Source organism: Mustela putorius, unplaced genomic scaffold (genome assembly GCF_011764305.1).
Source record: "Mustela putorius furo isolate JIRA1106 unplaced genomic scaffold, ASM1176430v1.1 tig00000083_pilon_pilon_pilon, whole genome shotgun sequence".
Lineage (NCBI taxonomy): Eukaryota > Metazoa > Chordata > Mammalia > Carnivora > Mustelidae > Mustela > Mustela putorius.
In genome coordinates this window covers 15,954,128-15,971,868 of record NW_025421273.1, presented here as the reverse complement: position 1 = coordinate 15,971,868, position 17,741 = coordinate 15,954,128, and the positions used below count along the sequence as shown (strand labels likewise).

At 37.3% G+C, this 17,741-nt stretch overlaps 1 protein-coding gene across 1 annotated transcript in view; it reads left to right on the top strand.

The window, feature by feature from the left end:
• STK32B (serine/threonine kinase 32B) overlaps positions 1 to 17,741 on the top strand; it is a 400,430-nt gene that overhangs the window by 13,444 nt on the left and 369,245 nt on the right. The gene's annotated exons all lie outside the window — the stretch shown is intronic.

Here is a 17,741-nt window from a genome sequence, read left to right as displayed (position 1 = left end):
AATTCTGTGCTCGTGGAGCATTGCAGATGAATGGGGGTAGGAGCATACACCTTGGATGCACAGCCTCTGCTTATGCACCTGTGTCAGTGAAATCCCTCAGGGAGCAACATTTCATGGATCAAAGCAACTCCTGGATGTTAAACCAAGTACAGAGCCCTTCTGAGCATAGAGCTCTGTATGACAGCTCAGGTTCACTTTCATGAAGCGGACCCTGTTGTTAGAAGATCAAGAGACAACAAAGCTTAATCTGGGGGGGTGATGTGACCAGGTTTTAATTTTAGAATGATCACGATACCTGCAGAATGCAGAATGGGTTAGCAGGGGGAGAAACTAGTGGCTATGAGCATTATAAAATCCACAAGAAGAGGAGGAGGGTCATAAATGTCCATATATTTGCATAAATGTAGTTACTTAAATCACTATGTATTGATGTACACTTAAACAAAACCACAACTAAAGATGCTCTACAGATCTTCCAGTCCCATCACCTTGTGGAAAATCCCCGTGAGTTTTCTACTTGTAGGTGATACAGCTTATCAAATTCAACAAAATCATGGTGCGGCAGGATTTTCTGCAGTTCACGTAAGTGATATAAGAAATTTATGATTTCCATTTAAAATGTAATTATTTTTAAGCACACTTTTTAAACAAAACCGAAAAGTTGCTGCATGTCGTCTTTAATAAGTTCCAACACAGTTTCTTAACCCTCCTCTCCAGAGTATAATTACTCCATCAATCTTCCTGGAGAATCAAAGGGAGCTTAGTGGAACACACCTTTCATGCGTTAAACCAGAATTATGCTTGCTTTGGATTTACATTTGAAAGTAATTTGCATTGGCATTTTATTTCTTCCAGAAAATAACAAATGTTTCTGTTCCTTCCCAAGTATCATGGTCTTAAACAGGTTATAAATCTTTCAGAGCTATTATTTGCCAGTCCCTTTAATTTCTGTGGGAAGAGAAAGAAAACTATGATTGGGGATTATTTTTCTTTCTTTGTTTTTTTATTATTATTTATTTATTTATTTATTTTTTCCATGAATAAATTCCTTTTATTTCAGGCCTTGAAATATATATTATACCAAGCAAAGAATAAGATTAAGAAGGTATTTAGATATACAGGGGGTTTTCTGACATGTAAGAAACAGTGATATTTTTTTTTTAATTTTTTATTTTTTATAAACATTTATTTTTATCCCCAGGGGTACAGGTCTGTGAATCACCTTGTTTTTTTAAAGATTTATTTATTGAGAGAGAGAGAGAGAGAGAAAGAGCATGAGCAGGCGGGGAGGGGCAGAGGGAAAGAAACTCCAGCAGACTCTGCTGAATATAGAGCCTGACAGGAGGCTTGATCCTATGACCCTGAGATCATGACCCTGACCCAAGCCAAAATCAAGAGTCAGTTGCCCAACTGATTGAGCCACCCAGGTACCCTAGATTATTTTTCTTTCTTAGCCAGCAAATAGGACACAAGATTGGGGTTTGGTATGCCATTTGGCAATTTGGTTGTTTTGGCTTATCCTGAGTTGCCCCTGTGGGGATGCCTCTACTCCTCATCTTGCTAGATGCATTTGTGTCTTTATAAGTAATGGGAACATTTTTGTGTTAGATTTTTTTTCTATTTTATTTTACTTTATTTTAATTCCAGCCTAATTCACATACAGTGTTCTATCAGTTTCAGGTATACTTTTATTTTTCTGGTTTACATTCACTTTTTAAAAAAATTAATTAATTGATTGATTTCTTTTCAGCATAACAGAATTAATTGTTTATGCACCACACTTTGTGTTAGATTTTGATATAGATTTCTGGTTTGAGGTCAATAGGGCAGAGGGCCTCAAATATGAAGTTGGATGGGATCGGGTAGAAGAAATACTATTTAAAATACCAGTATATTATCTGATGATAACTACCTCATTTTCCTCCCCTAGGCTCAGCCTATACCATGCAGACTTAAATTTTCAATTGCCAGCCCAACTCAAAGTTTGTACATGAATATCTAACAAGACCCTTACTCTTAGAGCTTCTCAGTTGAGCTCTTGCTTCTCTGCCCCATCCCCAAATCTGCTCCTTCCTGTCTTCCCAACTTCAGAAAATAATAGTTCCATTCTTCCAGTTGGTCAGGCCAAGACATTAGAGTCATCCTTGAACTTTCTTTGAATTGAACGACACACCTGCCCCCTGACTATAGGCCTCCTGTTCCTGTGCCTGTATTTCCATCTTCCATGCCTACAATTTCAACACCAAAATGCTTAGAAATCTAGAGCAGGTCCACAGAGATTCACCTGTTTCATTTGCTGGAGGCTCCCACTCCCAATTTTGTTAATTTTCAGTCTTTAGGGATTTATTGAGACTTATTATGTCTTGGCATTTGACATACCTTGGTAAACTTGCCATATACTATTGAAAAGGATATGTATTCTATAGTGCCTGCTGCAGTGTTCTTTGTGTCAGGGATGTTCAAATCTCTTACATCCTTAATGAGTGTTGCTGCTTTAAAAAAAAAAAAAGATTACTGAGAGAGGAGTATATATGATTGTGAATTTTTCTGTTCTCTGCAGTTTTTGTCAGTGTGTATGACTTTTGAAATATGTTAATAGAGTCACATGAGGATTATTTTGTTTCAATTAGATGATGCATTTACCATATGAAATAGTCTTTATCTCTGGAAATACTGCTTGTTCTGAATTCTACATGGTTGTGATTAATATAGTTACACCAACTTTTTAATGCTTAGTTTGTGTCTCATAAATCTTTTTCCAACCTTTCATTTTCAATTTGTTTTCTGTATCTTTGAATATAAGCATCAATTTAAACAGCTTATGGTTGAATCTTCCTTTTGTTTTCTCTGAAAATCTCTGTCTTTTAGTTGGAGTATTTAGTTTGTCTGTGTTTAATATAATTTTTGATGAGGTTGGGTTTAATTCAGTCACCTTGCTGCTAATTTGTTCCCCTTGTGGTTTTTTTTTTTTTTTTTAGTCTTTATTAATTTTTTATTTTTTATAAACATATATTTTTATCCCCAGGGGTACAGGTCTGTGAATCACCAGGTTTACACACTTCACAGCACTCACCAAAGCACATACCCTCCCCAATGTCCATAATCCCATCCCCTTCTCCCAAACCCCCTCCCCCCAGCAACCCTCAGTTTGTTTTGTGAGATTAAGAGTCACTTATGGTTTGTCTCCCTCCCAATCCCATCTTGTTTCATTGATTCTTCTCCTACCCACTTAAGCCCCCATGTTGCATCACTACTTCCTCATATCAGGGAGATCATATGATAGTTGTCTTTCTCTGCTTGACTTATTTCGCTAAGCATGATACGCTCTAGTTCCATCCATGTTGTCGCAAATGGCAAGATTTCATTTCTTTTGATGGCTGCATAGTATTCCATCGTGTATATATACCACATCTTCTTGATCCATTCATCTGTTGATGGACATCTAGGTTCTTTCCATAGTTTGGCTATTGTGGACATTGCTGCTATAAACATTCGGGTGCACGTGCCCCTTTGGATCACTACGTTTGTATCTTTAGGGTAAATACCCAATAGTGCAATTGCTGGGTCATAGGGCAGTTCTATTTTCAACATTTTGAGGAACCTCCATGCTGTTTTCCAGAGTGGCTGCACCAGCTTGCATTCCCACCAACAGTGGAGGAGGGTTCCCCTTTCTCCAGATCCTCGCCAGCATCTGTCATTTCCTGACTTGTTGATTTTAGCCATTCTGACTGGTGTGAGGTGATATCTCATTGTGGTTTTGATTTGTATTTCCCTGATGCCGAGTGATATGGAGCACTTTTTCATGTGTCTGTTGGCCATCTGGATGTCTTCTTTGCAGAAATGTCTGTTCATGTCCTCTGCCCATTTCTTGATTGGATTATTTGTTCTTTGGGTGTTGAGTTTGCTAAGTTCTTTATAGATTCTGGACACTAGTCCTTTATCTGATATGTCGTTTGCAAATATCTTCTCCCATTCTGTCCGTTGTCTTTTGATTTTGTTAACTGTTTCCTTTGCTGTGCAAAAGCTTTTGATCTTGATGAAATCCCAATAGTTCATTTTTGCCCTTGCTTCCCTTGCAACGCCTTTGGCGTTGTTCCTAGGAAGATGTTGCTGCGGCAGAGGTCGAAGAGGTTGCTGCCCGTGTTCTCCTCAAGGATTTTGATGGATTCCTTTCGCACATTGAGGTCCTTGATCCATTTTGAGTCTATTTTTGTGTGTGGTGTAAGGAAATGGTCCAATTTCATTTTTCTGCATGTGGCTGTCCAATTTTCCCAGCACCATTTATTGAAGAGGCTGTCTTTTTTCCATTGGACATTCTTTCCTGCTTTGTCGAAGATTAGTTGGCCATAGAGTTGAGGGTCTATTTCTGGGCTCTCTATTCTGTTCCATTGATCTATGTGTCTGTTTTTGTGCCAGTACCATGCTGTCTTGATGATGACAGCTTTGTAATAGAGCTTGAAGTCTGGAATTGTGATGCCACCAACGTTGGCTTTCTTTTTCAATATCCCTTTGGCTATTCGAGGTCTTTTCTGGTTCCATACAAATTTTAGCATTATTTGTTCCATTTCTTTGAAAAAGATGGATGGTACTTTGATAGGAATTGCATTAAATGTGTAGATTGCTTTAGGTAGCATAGATTTTCACAATATTTATTCTTCCAATCCAGGAGCATGGAACATTTTTCCATTTCTTTGTGTCTTCCTCAGTTTCTTTCATGAGTACTTTATAGTTTTCTGAGTATATATTCTGTGTCTCTTTGGTTAGGTTTATTCCTAGGTATCTTATGGTTTTGGATGCAATTGTAAATGGGATTGACTTCTTAATTTCTCTTTCTTCTGTCTTGCTGTTGGTGTAGAGAAATGCAACTGATTTCTGTGCATTGATTTTATATCCTGACACTTTACTGAATTCCTGTATAAGTTCTAGCAGTTTTGGAGTGGAGTCTTTTGGGTTTTCCACATATAGTAAAATATCATCTGCGAAGAGTGATAATTTGACTTCTTCTTTGCCGATTTGGATGCCTTTAATTTCCTTTTGTTGTCTGATTGCTGAGGCTAGGACCTCTAGTACTATGTTGAATAGTAGTGGTGATAATGGACATCCCTGCCGTGTTCCTGACCTTAGCGGAAAAGCTTTCAGTTTTTCTCCATTGAGAATGATATTTGCAGTGGGTTTTTCATAGATGGCTTTGATGATATTGAGGTATGTGCCCTCTGTCCCTACACTTGAAGAGTTTTGATCAGGAAGGGATGCTGTACTTTGTCAAATGCTTTTTCAGCATCTATTGAGAGTATCATATGGTTCTTGTTCTTTCTTTTATTGATGTGTTGTATCACATTGAGTGATTTGCGGATGTTGAACCAACCTTGCAGCCCTGGAATAAATCCCACTTGGTCGTGGTGAATAATCTTTTTAATGTACTGTTGAATCCTATTGGCTAGTATTTTGTTGAGTATTTTCGCATCTGTGTTCATCAAGGATATTGGTCTATAGCTCTCTTTTTTGGTGGGATCCTTGTCTGGTTTTGGGATCGAGGTGATGCTGGCCTCATAAAATGAGTTTGGAAGTTTTCCTTCCATTTCTATTTTTTGGAACAGTTTCAGGAGAATAGGAATTAGTTCTTTAAATGTTTGGTAGAATTCCCCCGGGAAGCCGTCTGGCCCTGGGCTTTTGTTTGTTTGGATATTTTTAATGACTGTTTCAATCTCCTTACTGGTTATGGGTCTGTTCAGGCTTTATATTTCTTCCTGGTTCAGTTGTGGTAGTTTATATGTTTCTAGGAATGCATCCATTTCTTCCAGATTGTCAAATTTATTGGCGTAGAGTTGCTCATAGTATGTTCTTATAATAGTTTGTATTTCTTTGGTGTTAGTTGTGATCTCTCCTCTTTCATTCATGATTTTATTTATTTGGGTCCTTTCTCTTTTCTTTTTGATAAGTCGGGCCAGGGGTTTATCAATTTTATTAATTCTTTCAAAGAACCAGCTCCGAGTTTTGTTGATTTGTTCTATTGTTTTTTTGGTTTCTATTTCATTGATTTCTGCTCTGATCTTTATGATTTCTCTTCTCCTGCTGGGCTTAGGGTTTCTTTCTTGTTCTTTCTCCAGCTCCTTTAGGTGTAGGGTTAGGTTGTGTACCTGAGACCTTTCTTGTTCCCCTTGTGTTTTGATCTTTTTTCTTTTTGCCTTTTTTGTTCATCTAGTGTCATTTTAATATTGCATTCTGTTTTGAATATTGGCTTTTTGCTAAACCTTTCTATGTTTTTTAAGTAGTTTCAATAGAGATTACAATATGTATTCTTAACTTATCACAGCCTAATTTGAATTAATATTACATCACTTCATGTTAGAATCTTACAATGGTATAATTACTTTTCCCCAGTTTTGTCCCATTTTATCATATGTTTTTGTTTCTACATGTGATATAAAATCCATGGTACATGGTTATTATTTTTCTTTAAATATCATTTGTCTTTAAGAAAAGAAAAAATGTTTTATGTTTGCCTATGTGTATACTATTTTCAGTGTTCTTGATTATTCCTTGTAGATTCAGAGTCTTAGCTTACATCATTTCCTTTCTGCTTAAAAATTTGCCTTAACCGCTCTGGTAATTCAGGTCTGCTAACAACAATTAATTTGTACTTTCATTTGACTAAACTATCTCTGTTTTACCTTCATCTTTGAGAGGTATTTTTATTAGACACATAATTCTAAGTTGACAGTTTTTTAGTACTTTAAAGTTATCATTCCATTATCTTCTTGATTGCTGTTTCTGGTGAGAAGTCAGGCATCATTCAAATCATTGTTCTGTATGTAACTTGCTTTTTTATCTCTGGTTGCTTTGACAATTTTTCTTTATTTTTGACTTTCATAGTTTACTTATGATGTACCAAGATGTAATTTTCTTGATATTTATTCTGCTTAAGGTTCACAGAGCCTGTTAGATTGTGGATTGATTGATTTCTACTTTTCTTTCTTTCTCTTTTCTAGCACTCAAATAACATGCACGCCATGGTAGTTGGTAGCATTCCACAGATTGTTGGGGACTTTGTTAAATTTTTTCCCTGTGTGTATTAATATATTTTCTCACTTTGTTTCAGTTTGGAAATTTTTCCATTGTTCTGTCTTCAAGTTTTCAGACTCTTCTGCATTGTTCAGTCTACTCTTTCTACTAAGTGAATTTTGAAATTTAAAATATTGCATTTTTCAGTTCTAGGATTTTCATTGACTTTCCCAAATTTTCCATCTTTCTCCTAAAGTTTCCCATGCATTTGTCTACCATATTTAATTTTATCCTTACAAATTTTTTTTAACGATTCTGCCAATTTCAACATTTTGTTTGTGTGCGTCCATTTCTATGGACACTGCATTTTAGACCAGGGAACCCATTCTCTTGTTTTTTTTACATACCTAGTAATTTTCTTTATATGCTAGGCATTATAGATGGTACATTGTAGAAAATGATACATGTAAAGCACTAAACACATCTGAGGCACAATAAATATTAGCTAGCATTGTTATTTTAGAATGTTCTATGAATACTACACCATTTTATTCATTTTAATTTTTATTTCAATTTTTTACATTTATTTTTCAATTCTAGAATTTTTACTTGGTTACTTTCTTCTTCTGAAGGGTGTGTGTTTTGTTCCATCAGGACAATAAATTGATGAGAGTTCATTTTGATCTTCAGAGTTTTGATTTTAGGTTGTGTTAGGATGGATATCCTTTAGGTTTTACTTTTAATTCTAGAGTATATATAGCCTTTGCTTCTGGGACTTGGTACTTACTGGACTTACCTTGAACTCCAAACTTTGTGTCCCCAACTCTGGAAAGTTTCTGAAATGTCTGTTAATCTCTCCCAGTTTTTCACCTATTGTTTCACTGGGGTCCTTGGACTCCCACTCCACTCATGTCCATGTTGGGAGTCAGTCAAGTACTCTAAGCAGAATTTGTAGGCACATTTTGGGACATTACAATTAATTGTGCCCTCTTGAGTTATTTCTTTAGTATAAACTCCAAGTGTGATTATTGAAATAAAGAGTTTGAATGTCTTTAGAACTTTATAACTTGAAAGATATTGACATTTCAGAACATTTCTTTTAAGTTTTATTGCCAGCAGCACAGCATAAGTATAGCAGTTCTACCAGACTTTATCTCCAAAAACTATAAGCATTGTTAAATTTGTTTTCTTAATTTAGTAGATTTGATATGGGACTTGAGAATTTCATTAATGTCTATGATATTGATTCCTGAGAAGAATGAACCCCTTTTTCATGTCTTTATTCACTATTTATATATCCTCTGTGAAAATCGCCTTTTTGTTTGTCCACTTTTTCTGTTGTTTTTTTTATTAAAAATATATTTGAATAGGCTCTTAATTCATTTAGCTATTAACATTTTGTTCAATTTTTCTCTTTTCTCCTGATAATATTGGTTTACCATTGGATAAATTGAATATTAACCCAATTTTCTGGTGCATTATTTTAATTCATTTTACAGTTAATACATACTCATTATAAAAATATTTTAAAAATTTAGAATACTTGAAAAAATTGTCAATAATCTTTAAAAAATTTTTTTTACGTTTTTAAAAATTTAATTTCTTTTCAGTGTAACAGAATTCATTGTTTATGCACCACACCCAGTGCTCCATGCAATACATGCCCTCCATAATACCCATAAACAAGCTCACCCAACCTCCCACTCCCCGCCCCTTCAAAATCCTCAGATTGTTTTTCAGAGTCTATAGTCTCTCATGGTTCATCTCCTTCCAATTTCCCTCAATTCCCTTCTCTTCTCCATCTCCCCATGTCCTCCATGTTATTTCTTATGCTCCACAAGTAAGTGAAACCATATGATAATTGACTCTCTACTTGACTTATTTCACTCAGAATAATCTCTTCCAGTCCTGTTCATCTTGATACAAAAGTTGGGTATTCATCCTTTCTGATGGAGGCATAATACTTCATAGTGTATATGTCAATAGTCTTTTTTTGATGGGTTTCCTAGTGTGTTCTGAGTGCAGAGACCCCTATGCTCCCCTCTTAGACTGAAAATGCCATTTTTATTTCACTTTTCACTTAACAATGTCACATAAGCATTTTTCTAATCTTCTAATAAATATTTACTGTGCCTTTACGTTGCTTAGTGCAAGGTTCCATGTAGCTACAAGTTTGCTTAATTTTATCCGTTTTTGCTGCATAACATTTCCACCCATCATTCAAATACATACAGCAGGAGGCATTCAGAACTTTTTTTCATGTTTCTGAAGCCAAGGCTGGAGATGCAGAAGCAATATGGGTCAAGTCCTCATGGCAATGACAGAAGTACAAGAGGTCAAGCCCAACTATGCAAGTGCATTTCATACTTCTGCTGGGGTGGCATCTGTTACCATTTGCTGGCTGAAGAAAATCACATGACCAAGTGAACCCAAGTGAAGTGGTAAGGATACACTCTGCTAACCATGAAGCCATAGCACCCAGGTGTATGTATAATGTGACTATAGGGAGTGAAAAATTGGGGCCAATAATCCAGTTTATAACAATGAGAGATAAATGTTATGTTTTAACCATTGTATATCATACTACCATATGGATATACTGTAATTTTCTTAAATTGTCTCTTATTTTTAGGTATTTAGCCTATTCCTAGTTCTCTTTCTCATAAATGATGCCAAATTGGCCATCTTTTAAATAACTTTTCCCTTGCATTCAGCACTATATTCTTACAGTTGTAATTCCCTGGAGTCAAATTACTGGATCAAAGCATAGGGGTATTATTAATGTCTTCTGAGTCATAATTTTTTATTCTGTGTTGCTGACAAGCATTTTTCCTGTGGATTGTTTTCTCATTGATTAGTAAATGAAATTTGCTTGCATATTCACAAGGCTGATCTCTATTGACATAATCTGCATTTTGCATCTTGCAGCTAATGCTGTGGGAAAATATGCTAAAAAGATGTTAAATTTTAAGCTGGTGAACTGTGTACACAGTAATTGCAGGTTGCTAGATGATAATGATGATAAACTCTGAATGTGTATGTAAATCTTTGCCATGGTTACAGTGGCCACATTTATGGGAAGAGATGTTGATATCATAGGCTTCGTGGACCTTTTTGGTAACTAAGTCTGGGTCAGAAGGGAAATCTTATTTTTCACTGTAAAATTTTACTGGGCAGTGATTTTTCTTTCTTTGAATCATATGGGAAGGCTAGGTCACTGGGGGAAGAAGGGCAAGGAAAAGAGAGAAAGGGGTGCTTACTTGCTCAGGTCTCACCATCTGTGGTGATACGCTCAGGAAGGGCTGCTCTATCATGCTGGAGGACTCCCATATTTCAGGGCTGCATCCCTGAACTCTCAGCTCCACCTGAGTAGGGGTCTTGCTCACCATGTTTCACTCTACACCCAGCAACTAGAACACTGCATGGCACTCTACACAGTATTCCCCATGTAATATTCATTGAAAGAGTAGATGAGCCTCCTAGTGTGTTCATTATATTTAGTGTGGCATTGCCTGTGTCAGTGTACCAACGACAGGAGAATGTCATGGATATGAGACATGACAGTGAGAATAAGCAGAACCCCAGCAAAAATATGATAAGGTGTCACTACCCTGTCCATCTCCCTGCTGCACACAGGCACTGACTTTTACAGCCCAACCCTCTTGTTAGTCCTACCGTACTTCTCAATCGCACCCCAACCTCTGAAAAATGTCACTGATGTGCGCCAACTTCCCCAGCAGCTGTGAGGGCAAACACCACTAGTTAGTTATGGCACCACTCTCACTGAACCCAGATCAGCTTCAGAATCCTCCCCATGGCAACTCTAGGTACATTCTGCCCAGTGACCAGAGAAGGCACTGAAAACCTCTTCCTGGTTGACCCATTATTCAGCCTTCTGATGGGTGCACCTCTCAACTGTCTTCAAAAGACTTCCACTCTTTTCTCTTCTACTCGTGGTTAAATGTTCAAAATATGTCTTACCTGTGTCTTTGCCTAAGGCCTCAGGCAGCTTTTTATAATACTCAAGTTTCATGTGATGCTTAGCAAGGAGACTACATGGACAACAGGAAATGGGTTCTTTTCTAACATCAGGTATCCCAGGGCCCTGGAGGACCCACCCAATTGTAACAGTCTGAAGCTTACTTTAGAACGGACTAGTAGGAGCTCTTATTGCCACAGGAAAAAAAAATAGTGACACTTGTTGAACACAGTAAGGAAGACCATATTCAAGCGGGGGGTGGGCACTGTGATAAGTGAAGGTGCCACTGCAATGGGGTGTTGCAGTGGGGAGAGATGGGACTCAACTCTAAATATAGTATGGGCAAGGGGGAAATTACAGCCAAGGAGCAGAGTGGGGATCAGTGGATAGAAGACTACTGAGAGAAAATGTGAAGGCTGATGGGGGGTGCGTTCTCACTAAACTAAGCTAACAGGATTCTTGCTGAAGGCAGGCCAAGGTGATCAGACATCACCTGGAGGATGGTGGTCAGTGAGGAACCCAAGAAGATGTTGAGGGTAATCAGTTGTGGAGGATGGGGTATTCTAACTAAACCAGTGTAGAGGATTCTTGCTAAAATTGGACAATACAGAGGTAAACACGAAGGCTTAAAAGTCAGGTCTAGGTGAAAAGATCGGAGGAGCCTGGGTAGTTTCGTCAAAGAGAGAATCTTTGTCCAGTATGCTGCTTTGTTGAGTAAGGAAGATTCCACGAATAGTAACTGGATCTGCAAAGACATCTCTCCCATGTCAGGAGGAAGAATTCCAGAAGTATGTGCTCCATGATGTAGTGACATCATTGAAGATCCTGGTTCCTTCTGTCCTGCTCCACTGTGCTCCAACTCTTGGCTTTTTTTTCTCAGGCTCAACCCTCCAGGTCTCAGGATAGCAGCTGCCGCATATGCCCACACAGCATATCCACACAGGACATATCCTCAGGTGACAGTGTCTAAAGCAGAAGAGAATGAAGGGAGAAAGGGGGCTTTTTCTCCTTTTGCCTCTTGTTAGGGAGGACAACATATCCCAGAAGCTACCTGCACACTTCTCCTTGTAGCTTATTGGTCATAACTAGGTCGCATGTCCATACCCTTGACCGATCACTGGCCCAAATGTGCTGGACTGCCATATTGGTCCTGGCTGAACAAGAGTTCACTCCCTAGGGCTGGCTGAAGAAGCTGGAACTTTCGGCCAGGATAGAGATAGACTGGTTTTAGGGTAGACAAACTCTTATGTCTGCCACAGTCTAAAAAACATTGTCCTTGCCATGATGTGAAAAGTAGAGGCTAAAAATTCAACTGAGTCAAATGTAAGACCACATTACTGTGAAGTTTCCCATTACCTATCTAGGGTGAAGTTCTGGGGGTCTAAAATTTTTTTTTGCGGGGGAGGTGTGTCTGACTCTTTCCAAGCTCCAGATTCCATTTGGCCTTCCGGTGGCTTTTGTCTGCTCTGGCTTACATGTCACCTGGGGTGCTTTCTCTTGTCAGCTTGAGGGACAATTCTGGGGAGGTGGGGAGCTACCTTCTACCTCCCAATTCCAAGTCAGAGACACCAGCATTCACCTCCTGGCCTCAGCCTTCCCTCCAGATCCCCAGACCACCCATTTCTCCCAGAGAATCAGGCTCCATCTGCTTTTGAGATGAGGGCCAGCACCAGGAAGGAAGCACTCTCATGCAGTTGGTGTTAGCATAGGTTTTAGTGTAATTTGTTTTACAACACAACACAACACCTTCTTAGATTAGAATAACTGTTTCTATTCAAAATAAAATTGTTTTTCTTCCTGAAATTAAAATATTGAAAAGACTGCAATTAGAAGGGAAAAAACATATTCTCATCACCCAGAGACAACTGCGATGCCTTAGTCATTTTTTGCCAAACATTTTTTAACCGGTCTCTTAAACATTTTTTTTAACACTATAGCCTTGCTCTATTGTATTTTATATTGCCATTTCCTTTCATAACTATTTTTTGAACTCTTTATACAAATTTTTAATGGTTATACAATATTCTATTGTGTGGGTGGGCACAATAATATGTTTAACTATATCTCTATTGTTGGACATTTGGGCTCTTTCCAGTTTTTATTTTTAGAAATAATAATGTGTGAACTGGGTACATAAATCTGTGCACTTTTTACCGTTTTCCTAGAATAGATTACTTAAAGAAAAATTAGCAAGGTAAAACTTATGAATGTCGTTAAGAGTCTTAAATTTTACCCCCAAACTGTTTTTCAGAAAATTTAAGCCAGTGCTTGGTTTACTTCATTTTAGCCAGCAAAGAAAATTATAATATTTTAAAAATCTTTGCTAATTAAAAGGGCAAAAATTTAATCTCATTGTTTTAAATAGGATTGCTATTCCTTAGTGAGCTAGAATATTTTTACACATGGTTATTAGTTATGTATCTAAAATTAAATTTTGATCTTCACCCCTAAACAACTCCTATCTGCTACTTCACTTTTCCAGATGCTTGGGTCAAAATGCTGCCGTGATCCTTGACATTTTTGTTACTGTCCTAGACCCTAGCTCACCCTCACCAGTCTGTGGCAAATCCTACTGCCCCATCCCCTCTGCTCCCACCTGGACCAGGACCATCCTTCCTTCTCTGAATCACTGCAGCAGCCTCCTGATTGCCCTACAGCCAGGGTCATCCTGTTAACAGTGTAACTCAGGTAACGTTTCTCCAGGGGACAAAGCCCTCCGTGGCTCCCCATTGCAGTCAGTAAAAAAATCAGAGGTTCAAATTTGGTAAGGCCCTTTGCAATCAGACTTTCTGCCACCTCTCAGATACCACTGTCTTCTACTTTCCCATCACTATCTTGATGGCCCTTGAATATACCAAAGTCTTGCCTACCTCAGGGCCTTTGCTCCTACTCTCTGCTTCTGCAGCATTAATTTTCTTGATATTCTTTGGATACCAACACAGCCTCAGGACCTTTGTACTTGCTCTTGCACTTGCCTGACATGCTCTGACCCCAGATACCTGCATGACTTGCTTCCTTGCTTCCGTTAAGTCTTTTCTGAAATGTCATTTTCTCAATGAGCCTTCTCTGGCCTTCTTTTTTAAACTCTCCATCCCTCCTGACTTCTACCTCACCCTAATCACTAACTGGTGTAGGGTTTGCTTATTTATATTAATCCTTGTTTTGCACCCCCACTAAAATTAAATTACAGCAAGATAAGGATTTTTTTTTTTTTTTTGCTGATACACCCCTGTATCCCTAGCATCTCATGGCTGCTGGGAATTTAAGTATTTGCATGAATACATGTGTATTTCCTTCAAAGTGCATTGTCTATGCAGATTCTTTTGCATTTGTTTGAACTCCCCATTAAAATTGTTTTCTATAATAAAATTAATACATGTTAATGATAAAAAAAATTAGGGTAAGTCCGGGAATCACAGGGAAAGAAATTACATTTGTGATTCTACTCATTTTTTGAGTGTTGATTTTGAGAAGTTCTTTATAACTTGGAGAGAATACCAGTGTTGAGTTTTACTTTGTTTCCTGGAAAGATTTTTTTTCTGCTTATTTTTTAAATGCATTCATTGTACAGTACTGTTTACACTCAAATTTTCCACTCCCATTATGGTTGGCATGTATTTTCCACATAATGGCAACAATTTTTAAAAAATTTTTAGAGATTCAAAATATCACATTGAATGAACGACTTTATCTTCTTTAGTTTTTATTGTTGGCTGTTGGTGTTATTTCCATTTTGTTTGCTATTATAAATAATGCGGGGATGAACATCCCAATGTGTATCACTTTTTCTGTCTTTCAAATCATTTTCTTGGACTAGACTTTCCAAAGTAGAAAGAGGTTATGAAGTTTCAAGGCTCTAACATTTGTCAGCTTTCAGACTTCCCTTAGGGAGTTTTGGAGATGAGTAAAACTCAGATTCAATTAATAGTTCCCTCTCAAAATATATTTAGAAATCTGTATTCTGTTTGCTTCAAGTGCCTTTTGAGATGAGTTCATTTCTTTTTATGGAGTTTATCAAAGAGAGGCCACTTATTGTTGTGGAATATAACGGGCTCTGGCTTGAGATGTCTTTTTTTTTAAATATTCTAAACTAGAATGTTTAGTAGTCAAATAAAATATTGGACACATTAGTAATTTACATATTCACGTAAGTATTGAAGTATTTCAATAACCTACTGTCCATCCAAAAGTGGTACTATGTTCTTAAATATAATTCCAGGTGATAGTTAAGCTTAGATAAAAGGAACTGAAGAAAATCTCCAAATAATCTTGAATATTTATGAATTTTGTGTTTACATTCCATAGGCAATGCAGGGTCTGGGATACAGTAAATACTTACAGAATGTATGATTTTTTAAAAGGTGCATTCTTCAATTCTAATCATTGAATAATTAAGAGTTTCAACAAATTACCATTCCCTATAAAGGGAAGTTTTTTTTTTTTTCATTTCATTTTATTTCTTTTCAGTGTTCCAGAATTCATTGTTTATGCACCACACCCAGTGCTCCATGTAATATGTGCCCTCCTTAATACCCACCACCATGCCTGAGATATGTTTTCAACATGGACTCCCTCACTTGTTGCTGAAAGACTCTGGGCACATTACTCAATTTTTGAGTCTCATTTTCTGCATTAGTCAATTGTGTATTAATTAAATCTGCTTTGTGGTGAGAGTTACATACATCATCTTGCACAGAGGCTGGCATATGGCACATGCTCAATAAGTGGATATGGGCACCACCACTTTGGTTTGCACAGGTAAAGACTAGACTTAGTCCTGGCGTTCCCCACACACAGAAATAATACTTGGCCAAACTGTGAAAGGAGCCAAGATAAAGTCCTTCAACAGATGAGTAGATAAAAATGATGTGGTTTATAGATACGATGGAATATTATGCAGCCATCAGAAAGGATGAATACGTTCCATTTACATTGATGTGGATGGAACTGGAGGCTATTATGCTTAAGTGAAATAAATCAGTCAGAGGAAGATAACTGTAATACGGTTTCACTCATGTGTGGAATATAAGAAATAGTGCAGAGGATCATAGGGGAAGGGAAGCAAAACTGAATGGGAAGAAATCAGAGAAGGAGACAAACCAAGAGATACTCTTGACTTTGGGAGTCAAACTGGGGGTTGCGGAAGGGGAGGTGAGTGGGAGGAATGGGGCAAATGGGTGATGGGCATTAAGGAGGGTACCTGATGTGTTGAGCAGTGGGTGTTACATGCAACTGATGAATTATTGAATACTGGGTCTGAAACTCATGATGTTTCAGCCAAAATATGTTGGTTACTTGAATTTAAATTTAAAAAAAGAAGTAATAATTGGAACACTATTTATGCACATGTATTTTAATAGCAAAAAGAAGGGATAGAAGGATAGCAACTGTTTTGCTTCCTTGAATGTTGACAGCTCCTCTTTTGTTACCTGATTTGTTGAAGTTTGTTTGTCTGTTTCTCCAAAAGATGATACTTTTCAGTAATAGCCACCTCACCAACCTCTGCTTTTAAATCCTTGTGGCTTTAGTGGGTCTTTCATGTACTAGATATAATTCTCTTTGCTGAACTTGTGGATTCTTTAAGTATTTCCACAAGTCTCTCCCTGTATCATATTTGTCCTTTCTTCACTTCACTGTGGCTAGAGACATGGCTGTCACCTGTCACCTTGTCAGCTGGCATTACTGTGTACTCTGTGTCTGTGTGTGTTTGACTGTATGCTTGCTGCCTGGACCAGCACATTGTATCATTCTGAGATGCTTGTCACAACATTATGTAAAACAGTCAAAGACCGGTAAAAACCTAAATAGTCAAACTTAGTGGGAGGATTTGGTAAGTCATGATACTTGCCTGTTACGAAATATGTTGAAAGCATGCAAAAGTGATATTTATGAAAACTTTTAATGGTATAAAATTATAATAATAAAAATTTTATTCATGGCAGGATTCCAAGGATGTAAAGAAAGTAAGTACTCAAAATGCTGGAAAGAGCTATGCTGACAAAAATAACCTCTGAGTAGAAGGAATTAGGATTTTTTATTTCCTATTCCTTTATATAGCTTTATTTTCTTTTTAGAATTTTCTGTGTTGAGAACAAATTATTTTCTTGGAAAAATAACTTGTAAAAAAAAGTAAAAAATAACTTGTAAAAAATCAGTCTTTAAGATGGATTCAGTTCACTTAATTATTCTACAATTTCATAAATTAAAATTATATTGTTAAACCCTGCTTCAGGGTAGAATCTTCTGGTTTTGTTTTTGCTTTGCTTTTTGTTAAGGTAGCCTTTAATGCCTATGCTAGAGGAGACAGTAAAATTCAGAAGCTCCTATGTATTGATAATCCATAGGCTGAAGGATTGCATGTTCCTTCTTCAATCAATATTTAATGTTGTAGCAAGGGTCTATGGCATGATTTATGACAACGAAAGTGTCGAGAAAAGCACAAACTGATTCTTCATTTACTAAGTTTGCTTTAGCTCAGCATTTTCCAGAATGTATTGTGAGACACATTAGTTCTCCAAGAATCTCTCTGAACAGATGTTTCTGTGGCCCAATTAGAGAAATACTTCAGTATGGTATACTGACTTAGGGCACATGCTGGAAGCTACTTTGATTAAATTGTCCACTCTGGCAATTACTACCTGGAATAATTTACTTAAACTCCTATGCCTCAGTCTCCTTGACTGTAAAATGGGAATAATATATATTCAAATGTGTGGTGTGATTCAAATGATAAAATAAGTAGGAGTGTCTAGCACTGTTC